Here is a 13,820-nt window from a genome sequence, read left to right on the forward strand (position 1 = left end):
TTCCCCTTTTTTTCACCTACAAGCCTGACCAAGTAGTGACTAGACTTAGTTATGGAGTCTAAGGGCCAGAGCACGGGAGGCGTCTGCTCCTGAGTTTCCACAGCATTGGGCGCAACAAACTCGATAAAGGCCCACACTGCCTTTGATAAAGTCCATGGCTCAAATTAGTTTTGATCATCTACATGCTTGTATTACTTCTGATTAATGGTTCAACTCTAACTTTTCTATCATCCAAATCCTGGCAAATGAATTTATTCCAGCTCGGGCAGTATTTTTGAAATAAAATCCCTATTTAACTGGTGTATTCTTTTCACTGAAAGTGGTTTTAATATGTTAGTACTACCTGACTGATAGTCTTACAAGTATTTTGTAGGCCAGCATTCTAGAAGGTATAGATGGTTATAGAGATGGGTTTCTCTTTTGTGTGCCTAATCTGGAAAGGGATCTGATTTTCAGAGGATGAGTATTTAAGCCTTTCCAAAGTGCAGATGACTTTCATGTAGGACTGCTTAATATACTCTGGTGGGAATAAAGGTAACTTGGTATCCAGCACGCTGGGTGCATAGGGATACATCATCCCTTTGATTTGCACAGATCTTTAGGAGATGATTCAGGTGCCCAGTACCAGTTTGTGTTCTGGGATATCGTGCATGGCTGCAGGGTGCAATGAGTCTCCTATAGATGCCACGCTGTGCTTGAGATGCCTAATGCAGATGCCTCAGGTACCCCAGGGTATATAAATCAATAAATAATCCAAGTCGCATTGGGAATTGACTCCCAACTTCACTGCCTGCTTTTTGTTTAGGTAGTGCACCCAGATGGAGGTTTGTCATGTATTATGTTAAATATAAAAAAATAAAATAACCATTGATCATGCTGGGTAGACAGGACATGACTCTAAAGAGCTCTGCTGAAATATCCACATATGGTATGTTGCATGATACTTTATTTGTCCCAGATGAATTGAGATGATAGATGATAGCTGGGATCTGAACTTGTGCATCAGGAAGTCCACTTTGAATATAAAGGGGGCAGTATGTGTTTTGTGAAACTACCAATGTAAAGAGGATGTAGTGGAAGAATGGGTTTCAGTTTTATTGGAACAATGACATTTCTGTGGAAACGAGGCAGTTGTTTATAGCCCTGTCTGCAGCTTGTGAAGCCAGGTCAGAAACGGGGCGTGGATGGGGTTAAAGCTCCAGCGGGGGCTGCCAGGGTGGGTGCAGTAGGGTTGGGGAGCCTCAGCCTGAGCCTCAGCCAGACACTGCCCCGCAGGCTGGGGTGGAGCAGCGCCTCAGGGACGGGCAACAGCAGGAACCCGAAGGAGGTCACTGCAGTTTCACAACTGGCTGAGGGGTGTGGGGCTGTGTGTGTATGTCTATATGTATACACATGGAGAAAGAAACATCCAAGTAAGTCTCAGCTGCTGAAAGAAAGAGATGTATTTTGGCTGGCACCCACTGTAAACTGTTTTGCTTTGATTCTGTAGGCAAACCAGAGGGAGAGAAAGAGAGAGATGGAGTCTGCAGAAGTGATATTCTGTCTTGCATGTTTGGAACATAGTGACTGAAGAGAACAAAGTTCTTCAGGTGATACATCTTTAAAAGCAGTCTTTATGGAGGCAATAGCTCTTTGAAATCCACAGACAGCTTTTGAAAGTAAAGGGTTTAGAGCTGGCTCTAGAAACTGACCACTTTTTGTTAAAAGCATTGATGAAACAGATTCTTAGTACAGAAGTGAAGTACAAAGTCTATGATCATATAATTTTTCTTTTTCAGAGTTTCTTTTTCTTTTTTTACACTTCGGTATCTGTAGTAATGAGATGAAAGCTGAGGTGGCTCTCTGGAAAACTGGGTAAGGATAACTGCCTTCTGTGAAAACTGGCTGATGACAGCTGTAGACCTTTTTATTCCTGTACTGTAGTACGTTTTGTGCTGAGTGCCCTCTTGAGGTCTTGGGCACACAGTGACCTGGACGAATCCCGGGTAGTGTGGCTGTACCTGAGCCATCCATGAGTCCTTCCTTTAAGGATTTTCCCTCTCTTTTTCTGCCTTTTGGGAGAGAAGTTCTAACCAGCTTAGTCTGGGGGAACACAATGAAGTCAGCTTTTACTTTAAGACAGCATTACAGACAATAAGTTCCTCAGGTTAAAAAATAATTCAGAACTTCGCTTTGCTCTATCAATGTAGAGAAATGTGTTTCCTACTTATGTTTCTGTTTTTTCCCTAGTTCTGGCTGACGCTAAAGGGAAAGTCTCTTCTTGTAAGACATATCAGAGATCTCAGGAGGAAGCCTCTTGTCCTTATTCTTCCAGCCAAGCTCTGTAGTCGGAGGAACTCTGGATAACTTCAGTAAGTACAGTAACTTTTAGGTGCTTATCTGGTTTTCTTACAGACTGTAAATTCTCTGCATTTGCCCACTTACTCCAGTTCCTCCCCAAAAATACCTGCGGTTATCCTGACCAGCACGCTATCTTCATTCTACACATTTGTTAAAATTGTGTAAGAAGTAGAATTCAGTATTGTGTTGTTATTAGCAATATTTGGTTCTGCCATGGAGCATTTTGCCTTTGAAAAACCTTTAGAAATATATTTTGTTTGGACTCTAGATGCACTTATTTTGCTGCTAGTGTAGCAGGTGTTATTCTTAACCACTTTTTTTTTAAGAGAAATCTTAAGTTTAGAGGAAATGAGCACTCGATTATTTAAATTTCCTGAGATTAGAGGAAGAACACTTTGCCAAACAATGCCTCTTCACTTCAAAACCTCTCCCCATAAATTATGTTAGGAGATCTTATTAAAAGTCTGTAAAAATTTCCTATTAAAAATGGTTGATTGCAGTCCAGACCATCACAGCTTTTGTGCTTTCAGTGAAATACCACAGCTGTCGCAAAGAAATATATTGTGAGACAAAAGGTTTTGTTTCCTTAGTCATAAATTATTTTGGTGATATCTGAAGTAAGATAAAACTTTCACTTACGTTTGAGTGAAGGAAGATTCCAGTGATAACTTGTTCAAAAATCTATAAAAAGAATATAAGAATGTAGATCTAGATAGCAAATTAGAATCAGACTTCCTTTTTGTTTAAGGAAAGCAATTATTTCTGAAGTCAGTGAAGATTATAACCAGGGATAATAGCATAACTTTGCAAAGCACAGTGCCTTTATCTCAGTACAACCTGAAGTTTAAGCTTTCAAGTCTGACCTTCAAGAACTATTTAATAGAATCCTTTAGTGTTGGCTAGTTTTTAAACCAAAGTAGAACAATAGTAAGTAGTCTGTTTACTAATTATACTCACAAACAAAAATAGGCCCTTTTTTCAGATTTTAAAAAGAATTAAACAAATTGGCTTTGTCTGTATTTTCTGTTGGCAAATGCGTTTTCTGCTAAGGCATTCTGCAGAAACAACAGCCTTTTAGGGGAAGAAGGGCTCTATGTACACCAAATAGACTGTGAAGTATTTGCTGTCATTACTGATTCTGTGTTCACCCAATCAAGGAGTAGAAGTATATTCCACATGTGACTTGTGTATATAATGAAAATATAAAATTGCAGAGTATATACTAAAGATTATTTTCCAAAATCAGTTACCAAATAATTTTGAATTAAAGATATAGTAGGATATTCACCATTTGCTCATATGTTACTGCTTTCTGCATAATGGTCACATTTCCCAACCTCCTCCCCTGCTCGTTACAGAGATTACTGAAGAAATAAAGATAGCACAGGTGCTAGAACTCAGAGTTTGAGAGACATGTGGGGTTGTGTCTGGAAAAATACATATGCATTTTCTGACTATCAATAGTATTCATAACTAAGCCAGTTCTCTTTATCCAGTGCCATTACAAGAGTTTACTGTAATTTGTTTATGTATGTGTTTAAATCAGGAGTGTAGAAAACGAAAATGCAAGATGGTCTTCCCTTCTGCTGTGTAATCTAGAGAAATAGAGTATGCCATCTTGAGCCTTTAATAAGATGCATTACTGTAGCCCCCTATTTTTTTTCCGAGTGATTTTTCTTATAAATCAAAATTCATCTTCATAGTGCTTTTTTATGGCAACATGTGCTATGCATTCTTCAGGTCAGACTTGCTCAAAATGAAAGAACTATGAAGATAAATATCTAGCATAAGGTCTAAAGCTAAATAACCAGCTTTTGGGAATTATTTCGTTCGTGAAGATAAAGATATATATTTCATGTCCCGTATACCTGGGGGGGGGACAAGGTGAGTCATGAGTTTGTATTAGTGAGCTGCATGAGTTAATGCATACCAGCGTAAATAAGGTGCCTCGGCCATATAATTACATATGGCTCCAGCCATTGCTGAAGGGTGTGGGTGGTACTTTTGGGGTTGGGGAGGGGCACCTAAAACCTCTGTGGTCCTCTGTGCCCTGGTAGGATCTAGCTCTGTGTTCTCACTTATGCAGAATGGTCTTTTACAAGTAATCCCACTGATGTCAGTGAGACTTTTCTGTAATAAAATGCTGTCTGACAAGAATATGGATATCAGAATCTGGCCCTGCTTGTACTAATTCCATTTTAATGAATACTTAAATGGAGTTGTTATTAAAAAAGTGTATTTCCTAATATTCAATAAATCAAAACTATAAAATCAGTTTGCCAGTTGTTGCCACTCTACTCAGAGCCAGTTTCTCTTGTATTGAAAAGAGTAGTACATACTGTCTCCATTGAGGAGGGATTAATTGTAATACTTTTATCTGCTTCATAAGATTTATTTCTAATAACAAAGAGTAAAGAAAAATGGAGGAGCTTTAAACATTTATTATTTTTATTACAGCACCATATATTCACAAGATGTTTCACAAACACAGAATTTGTTTCACCTAAGAAGCTTGTTTCATGAGTGAGCAACTTCAAAACAGAATTTAAAAAAGCATTATTAATTTCTCTGATCATATCCATTTAATTTTATAAGATGGAGTCTTAGGCGCTATGCAGTAATGCAAAGATACATATTAAAGCCTGCTAAGGTTTTTTAGGTCAGTCATCTAAAGATTCGTAGAGCAGTAGTGTGACATGCTGCTGGGGAAACTACCTGACAGAAGTCCCCACTGTTGTGAAACAAGGTTGGACACTCTGTATGCAAAATGTTTTGGATTTGAGATGGTATTTCCCTGCACATGGAAGAGGACTGATCTGCTTAACTTCCGTGGTGACATTCATACCGAGAAGTAGGAAGGATGCTTATGATGCTTTGGACTTTGTTGCACATTGACAAAATACAAATAAAAAGAAGTAAAGGGAGGGGTAAAAAGAAATTGAATGAATTTAACTGAAAGATATAACTACCATTGTATTGAGAGATGGCAGATGGATTCTAGCAGAGTATTATTTCCTTGGAATTTGCTAAATCTTTGAAATCCAAATGTTTCACAAGGGTGGGGAGTGTTCAGCTCCCTCAAGATGTTCATCTAGGCAACAGGCAAGTTTCCTGATTTCATACCTTTACAGATGCCAGGTTTCCAGAGTCTCTAGCTTTGATCCCGTCCTCCAGACACCGTGATGTGGGGCCAAGGATGCCAGCTCCTCCATTGCTCTGCAGCAGCCTACCAGGCTGTTTTTATAAATGATGTGTTGTCTCTAACCATAAATACTGCTCCTAAAAGGGATACTGAAATGCAGATAATAGGACTTTTCAGTAATGGGTCTTCTAATGTCAGCCATTCTTTTTAAACTGTTCAATTTTCAACAGAATTAAAGATCTACACAGTATATTCTACCTCCTGCAGACTGCAGTTGTTAAAAGAAAATAAATCACTTAAACAGGGTCATGAGCAACAAAGGCCAGTGTGGGTTCAAAGTTTACAGGTCTCTGCATTTATCAGGTAGAAATATGCTACATTTCACTATTTCATAAAATATCCTTTTATGAAAAAGCCATCAATCTTTGTATGGCCTACTAAAACTGATTCCTCAAATGAAAGAAATGAATGATGACACCAAATCAAGAAATCGTTTATGAGTTTATATTTTTGCAAGACCACCATGACTCTCACATACGTTTTCAATTTTGGTAAGGATGTGATTATCATGTGGATATGTTTTACTCCCACCATCTGTACTAAGGGATCTGTCAGAGCTGTGTACCCTTTCTTGGGCAGTTCAGGATTTGTTCAGATTTTTTCATTAATCTATAGTGGTTTTTATCCAGTGATAGTTATCATTTCTGTACATTATCTACAGATTCTCTGGGTTTTTTATATATATATAAAAAATCACATATATCATATTCAAGTTCACGTAAAACTGTGTCTAAATGGCTTAGTTATATCGCAAAGGTTTTCAACATTTCTGTGGAATGATTTTTGTGTTATTTCTGTCACACACTCTACAAAACATCATCTTAATTATGGATTTTTTTTATCTTCTGGTCTTTCCGTACTATTGCTACGCTTTAGGAGTCACCAAGCTCTTCAACCAACTGGACAATTTAGATACGTAAAAACAATATTGTTTAGTCGTGCTTAGGTATTGTAGAACTATTATATAGTGGTTTGGGGTAGGAATAATGTAAGAAATGAGTTTATTTCTCGTCTAGTAATGGCTACCAGTACAACCACCAGCATGCTGCACTGTAATAAGGAAAAATGATTTCTGTTCTGGCAAATGAGCTTGGCCTTTCTAGGTCTCCACTGAAAACAGACACAAACAAATTAATATGGTTTACTAAGTATCAGTCTCATAAGAAGAAGGACATATGGAGAAGTTAGTTTAAACTTCTGAGAAAGAACTTGATGCTTGGGTTTTTAAGAGGAGCATTTTGTTCCTTTTGCTATGGAGTTAATTTTGAAAAAAGCTATCATTCTTGCACTGTTTTTTAGGAAGTTCGCCTTTTTTCAGTTTACTTAGGAATTATCTTTTTAAACTATCTTTGATTCAGTGATGAAATAGAAAGTTAAAGAATGTTCTGTGCTTCCTTTGTAACTGAGAAGTCAGACTTTCAGTCAAAGAATATATGCTATCTGAACATGTATTTAGTCCTGTCAACCTTCTCTTACGACACCACTGAACACTCTGGAAAGCTTTTCCTACAGAGAAAATAGAAGCATCTTTCAATGAGCACTTCCCATGACAAGCCCACCATCTTCCTGAAAGAAAATCTATCTTGTCTGAGCAGACTGGAAGGTAAACAAAACTTTCTAGTCATCTGGTGATGACCTTAGAGAAAATGTTCCTGTTAAAGCAGGCAAGATAGGAAGTTCTGGCCTTTAAATTTGTTTTAAATGAATCTCAGACGAACAGTACTTCTATGAAATTTGAGGGCTTTTGTTCCAAAGCATCTTGAAAAAAATTCACAGAATTCTGCAACAACTCCCTCAGATGCCAGAATAATGCCCCCAGATCCACAAACTGAGAAATGAGAGTTCAGTGTGCTTTGCCTTTACCTCTCAGTACTGTACTCTGTCATTCTTGCAGTCAAGGGACCATGAATGAATCACACATCAAAAACATCCAAAGTAGCTGGAAGAGTCCGAGGCTATGTGCATAAAGTGTAAAAGGCACATAACCCACTTTGAGAAGGTGTTCATCACTTAATGGATTCTCTACCTGAAGAAAAGCAGATCAAGAACTTGGCAGCTTTAGGTGTCAGAAGGGCAGTTTCCATTCTAAGCAGAATGGAAGTGTTATCTTAAAAAGTATCTTAGAAGCACTTTCCCTCCCTTTGACCCATATAAAATCTGTGGAAACCTTGTTAAATGTCCAAGAAATGGCAGTATTTTTCAAATGGCTAAGATAGTTAAATTCCATTCTGGTGACCATCTACACTGTAAACAGTGTGTGTAATCTTAAATTTGAAGAAGAAGTCTCTAAGGAAAACTTTATTAATGTGTTCTGTAAGTGCATGCAGTTTTGCAAGTGCATTAGCATGGTCACATAGGAGTGTCATAATGTGTCATGGAGTTTGGCATGCTGCAGCTGATCATGGCTGTCAGGAGGTGATCTGGAGGATGACAGATGGAACTCCAGGACAGGCTGTCAGAACAAGTTGTCCAGGGAAGGCAGGGGAAAACCAGTGGAAAGGTTCTTCCTTGTATCTTTGCAGCCACTGTTTGACATGCCATGAAATCTAAACATAATTCCCTTCTCTAATAAAACATTGAATATTTTTATAGTCTGTCATTGATTACCAGATCATAACAGTAAGAGATCTGTAGCTGATCCATGGAATCACACCACTTTTATAGTGTTTTCAATTATGATTTTATTAAAGAGTGAAAGATGTTCTGTGAGAAGTATTGAGAAATAGCTATTCCAAAACAACTGGGAAGCTGGTTTTCACAATGTTTTAAATTCATCTTCCAAACCTATAAAAGCCAGGAGTTCCACTAGTTAATTATGTGCTGTTACACTTTAGTTTCATTAAAAGTCAGTTATAATACGGAATAAATACAGAGTGCCTGTTTTCTCTGTATCTTTCGTTATTTAACCTGCATTTGCTGAATACCCTCTTACTCAACAATTCTCTAACCTCTGTGGTCCCTTTCGTGACTGTCTCTCCCCATCAAGAAATCTTTTCAGACTTCTAATTGTTTGGCTGGGGCTCTGACCCTCTTTGTGAGAAAAGGTCCCATAAGTTGTCTTGAAGAAAAGGTTTTGAAGGATATATCCCTCTCTAAGGTACCAGAAGTATAGCATGCTACTCTTGTATAAAACTCTCACAAGAGAGCAGAGGTATCTCTAAAACAGTGCAGCTTTCCATTGCTGAAGAATCCCTCTCACTAGGACTTACACTGCCATTATTATTCTCCCTTGCTGTTTAATTCTAAGAGCACAGTGATATGTGATATGTATTTGTCTTGCTCTGTCCTCAAGGACATACTAATGTGCTGCTGGGTTAGAAATACTTTCTTTAAAAGTACTCAAATGCTGGAAAACTATTTTTTTCAGGGTAGCTGCAACCTGAGAACATCTTTTCGTAGGGAAGAGAACAGTTTGGAAACTTCTTAACCATTTAAATGCACTGCTGGTTTTTGTAATTTAACTTTTTTTTTTTTTAAGTTACAGTACATAATGATATATGAGCTATGAAATTCAAATAATGTAGAATTGTAATTTTTTCTTTCTTTTCTGTAGAGGTAACTTTTATGACAAATCTCAGTTTTTGAAGAGCTCTATCTTGCTTCTATAACTTAGGCATAATGCATGTTATTTTTTTGGGTTTTTTTAAGTTTACTATAGCATGTTGTCCTTCTTGCCTGAGAAATGTCTTCAGGGAACCATGTGAATCATAGAATTGTTTAAGTTGGAAAAGACCTTTGAGGTCATCAAGTCCAGCTGTTAACCTAGTCCACCACTAAACCACGTAGCTGGGTTTTTGAAACCGTGACACACTGCCAAGTCCACCAGTAAACCATGTCCCTAAGTTCCACATCTACATGTCTTTTAAGTACCTCCAGGGATGGTGACTCCACCACTTCCCTGGGCAGCCTGTTCCAGTGCTTGACAACTCTGTCAGTGTAGAAATTGTTCCTAGTATCCTGTCTAAACCTTGCCTGGCACAACTTAAGGCCATTTCCTCTTGTCCTATCGCTTGTTACTTGCGAGAAGAGAGACTGAGCCCCACTTTGCTACAACCTCCTTGTTTCAACTCCTGTTAGCATTTGGCTGGATTCTGTGTTAGTTGCCTTGTGTGGATTGGTGGAGTTTTACGCTTGGTCTCCCACTTTTCCAAATCACCAAGAAAATTATCTGCTTAAAGGGTAACTATATGGCTGCGAATGCTCAGCCGTCTGATGGCTTTGAACAAAAGTAGTTAGTTATGTTGTGGTGTGTGTTAGTTTTGTAAGTGTCATGTGAAGGCTGACAGAGATCGCATTTCTGTGTTTTGCTGCTCGGTCCAGACCATAGCCTCTAGAGGTAATGGATCTCTGCAGAACCTCACTGGAGCAGATCACCAAACAGTGCAGGATTTCAAGAGCTGATGCACTTTTATTGCTACAATATTCTTGTCTTGAAAGTGATGGGTTTGGTATTGTGGTTTCATATATCAGTGTGGTTTTATGTCTAAAAGCTGAGCCCTGTTGGTAAGCCGGATACCTTTTCTTAAAAAGACAGGGTTTTCTTTTGTTCTTAGAGATGAGTTGTTTCAAGTAATAGGCTTCTGAGTATATAGATTCATATTTGCTATAATGAAAAGACTAGATGCCTGTATATGCGGAACAGCTGGATCCAACAGTGGCAACTGAAGGGAGGCTCTGCAGTTACTCAGGCTCCAGCTATGAGAAACTCCTGTGAGAAGCATCATAAAATTTACCAGAGTATGGCTCAATCACGAATTAGATGGGTTTGTCCAGAAGTGTGACGCCAATAACCAGCTACTACCCTTGGCAAACAGCAGATTGGTCCTGGTGTTGGCAAGGTTACGTTTTGCTCTGAGGGTAGGTTATAAGCACCATGTTTGCTGTTGCATTTACTTTTGGAACTGCTAGGCAAGCTGCAAATGCTTGCTAGATGGACTGTGTCTCAGGCCACTGTAGCCCAGTATAGCATTATAAAAACCAGAACAATCCATCCAACTGCATCAAATCACCGAGGACATCTGTTTATTACTCTAAAAAAATCACATAGTTCTTTTTCCCCCTTCTCTTAAAGGAATAATAGAATATCAATAGAAATAAGGAATAATAGAATATCAATAGAAGGCTGGGATTTTTTATCACATCTTCACTGGAGCAGATGTCTACAGGCAAGTTGTAAAGTCCTGGAATGTGGTTTATAATAGATGCGTATAAGCTGCAGTTATTTATGTATTCATTAGTGAAGCAGAGGGCATCTCTAACCCCACTGTAAGAGTTATGGTGGTTCAGTTCCATACTTACCAGTGATGATTCAGGTTTCCTTTTAGCTGCCTTCTGACATCTGTAGGATATACATTTGCATGAATGTCCCAGCACAATTTGGGAGTGATACCAGGGGTCACAGAGTGGCATTGTGCTGAGTAATCACAATCTCCTCAATCTCTCATGGCCAATTTACGAAAAGGAGCTGGGTATTTTGGAATCCCAGTGTTGCCCTAGAAAGTCATTGCTGTGGAAAGTCAGGCCACAAGTCCCAGAGGCAAGTGCCAGATTTTGAATGGCACACAGCAGCGGGGAGTCATGGCAATCTGAGAGAGGCTTCTGTGGCAGCTCTTGTTTTGCAATTCCTTAGTCCCACCAGGTCCAAGCTTAGCTGCCGTTACTAGAAGTCCTGGGCTTGTGTACATGTGAGATACACCTGACCAGCTGATTGGCAGCACCTTACCTCTTAAAGAGGCAGCATCTTGCAGTCCCTGTGATATTCCCACCAGGAAAATAACCCCTGAATTAAATCCAACATTTCATCAGTGATGTGATTTTGAAGGCTTCCTCTTTGCTATCTTTAGCGTGGACTTTCAGATGCAATAGCCACTCATGCCTCCACATTATCCTGACAGGTGGTGCTATTTTTATTGTCCTATCTGTGCTTCGTTTGTTGAGAAGTGGAAGAGCAGAGCCCTTGAGGACTGGTCCCCAGGCTCTTCAGCAGGAGCTTGGGAAGGATGCATAGTTCTTTCACTGAGCTTCAGCATTACTGGTAGCACTGAAACATCTCAGTTAGCAGTTTTAAGCTTTGAAGTTTTTAATTTTTAAGCCAAGTATGACAAAATTTGAAGGGACAGAATTTGGATCCAAGTACTTGGAAATACCTGAAGGTTAATTTCACTTTAAAGTTCTTTTAAAATATTTTTGGTGAGTAAATGTTTGTTTTCTCTGTGCAGTATGGTAAGGTGAGGCCTATAAAACTTGCTTGCCTGTTTTCTGTGTTAAATGTATCTGTGCATGGTAAAGGTTTTTAGTGGCACTGAGTTTATTTTATGTTGTGCTCTGTAGAAAATAAGACATGAGGACTTTTAAAAGCTGTTGTTTTTCTTGACTTCACCTTCATTAATCTTATTTAGTTTCTGTAAGGGGCTATTTTGTAAGCTCCACCGATGGGTAATGTTTTCTTTTCCAAAGTTCATGATTCTTCTATTCAAATCACTAATTTTCGCTGTTTCACTCCAGTGGTTTAGTGCTTCCCAGGCCTCAAGGAATGAGTTTAATTAGCAGTGCTGAATAAATTCTGAGACATGATTCATCTTTCTTGTCACTCAGCTCTAAGTACAAAAATGCAATTTGAAGATGCTCTTAAAAGCTTGTGAGAATGGCTTCTTCTGTATAAGTGGGAAAAGAGTCACATGGTAATTTGGAAAAGAAGGATTTTACATGTCTGTCTGTTTTCAATTTAACTAAAAGATGGAGGATTCAGTCATATGTCCTTGAAGTCACTGGTATGTTGAGTTCAAAATACTCAGCACAAACATTCAAATTAAAACTGTGCAGTGGAGCTTTTTTAGATGAAGTAATTGACTTGGCAAATTGCAAAACTATTCCAGATTTAATATGATTTAATTTGCTTCTGGCTTTTTGTATTTTCATCAGAACATACAGAAATCCATTGAAGGGAAAATGTCCTTCTCTAGTGATCCTGACTGTTGTAGTGCAGAGGTCCAAATTTTGTTATGTCCTTTTCTCTGAACCAAGAGAAGGTATATTTCTAAGGCATAGTGTCATGAGGGGAAGATAGGGAATGCAGAAAGGGAAAGAAGGAGTCAACTCCAGAAGGTTGGGTTTAAATTTAAAACTGTGATTCTTATGCCCCAGTAGCACTGCCAGCAGTACAGAGAGCAGTAGCATTTTGCCATGGTATATCCCTGTGCAGCCATTAACGGATGACAATGGTGCCTCACAACAGCTGTGGGAAGAATTACGTTTTCCAGAATTTACAAAGGGGGTCAAAATAGTTAGTACCTTGCCCAGGGAGAGCTGTAAGCTAAACAGAGCTGAGCTGCATGACTGAGAACCTGGAACTGAATCCTGAGACCACTTCCTCCGCTCCAGCACATGAATAAAAACCACAGGTTGTTTAGCGCCTTTCTTATGTAGGCACAAAGAAATTAAGGACGAATTGTGGTTGGAGGCAGTTCCCTGGATTTTGTCAGATTCAGACAGATCCCAAATATTATTTTAACGTACCCTTAAAAGAAAGCCCTTGCTATTAATTTCATATTTATTGCAGTTACACTGACCCTAATGATTTTTTTAAAATTAATTTGACAGATGTCACAAATATTTTAAGTACAGTTTAACATCATTAAATATAATCTTTCCCAGAAAAAAGAGTTCTATAGAGTGAATGTAGGATAAGTGCACATGTTGGATTTTGGAAAGTGAAGGGTGTTGCATATTACTTAGTACACAAAGTAGGTGTTAGGGAATAATGTTTATGGAGCAACAAGGTTCTCCTTCCCATGTCGTCTCAGTACATCTCACCCAGAAGGACAAGCTCCCCTCGAAGGGAATCTGCTTATTAATTTAGCTCTTAGGTATTATGTATAGTTGGTGACCTTAGGAACTTTTATTTTTTAGATTCGTTTATTACTTTGCTCTCATGTGACAGCCAAGAGGACTAAGCAAAGCCTTTGAGAAGGAAGGGTTATTCCACTTCCCTGGAGACACGATCTTGGTTTATGTTAAGTTTGCACAATTTTTTGCACCTTGGTGGCCCTAGTTCTGCTTGAAAGAAGGGCAAAGTTCTTTACATTGAATGAGAACTTGTGAAGCCATGCAAATACATAGTTATTATCCAGGTGAGCAGGAATAGAAAATGAAGGATCCGAGGACTAGATTCTACTGGATTCCAATACTTCATGAACTTTAGAGCTCTGGTAGGGTCCTCAACTGGAATATAAATAAAGCAAACCCTTTCAAAGGTTTATAGGACTATACTTAGTCCTCT

The sequence above is a fragment of the Strigops habroptila genome, chromosome 4 (genome assembly GCF_004027225.2).
Source record: "Strigops habroptila isolate Jane chromosome 4, bStrHab1.2.pri, whole genome shotgun sequence".
Taxonomy (NCBI): Eukaryota; Metazoa; Chordata; class Aves; order Psittaciformes; family Psittacidae; genus Strigops; species Strigops habroptila.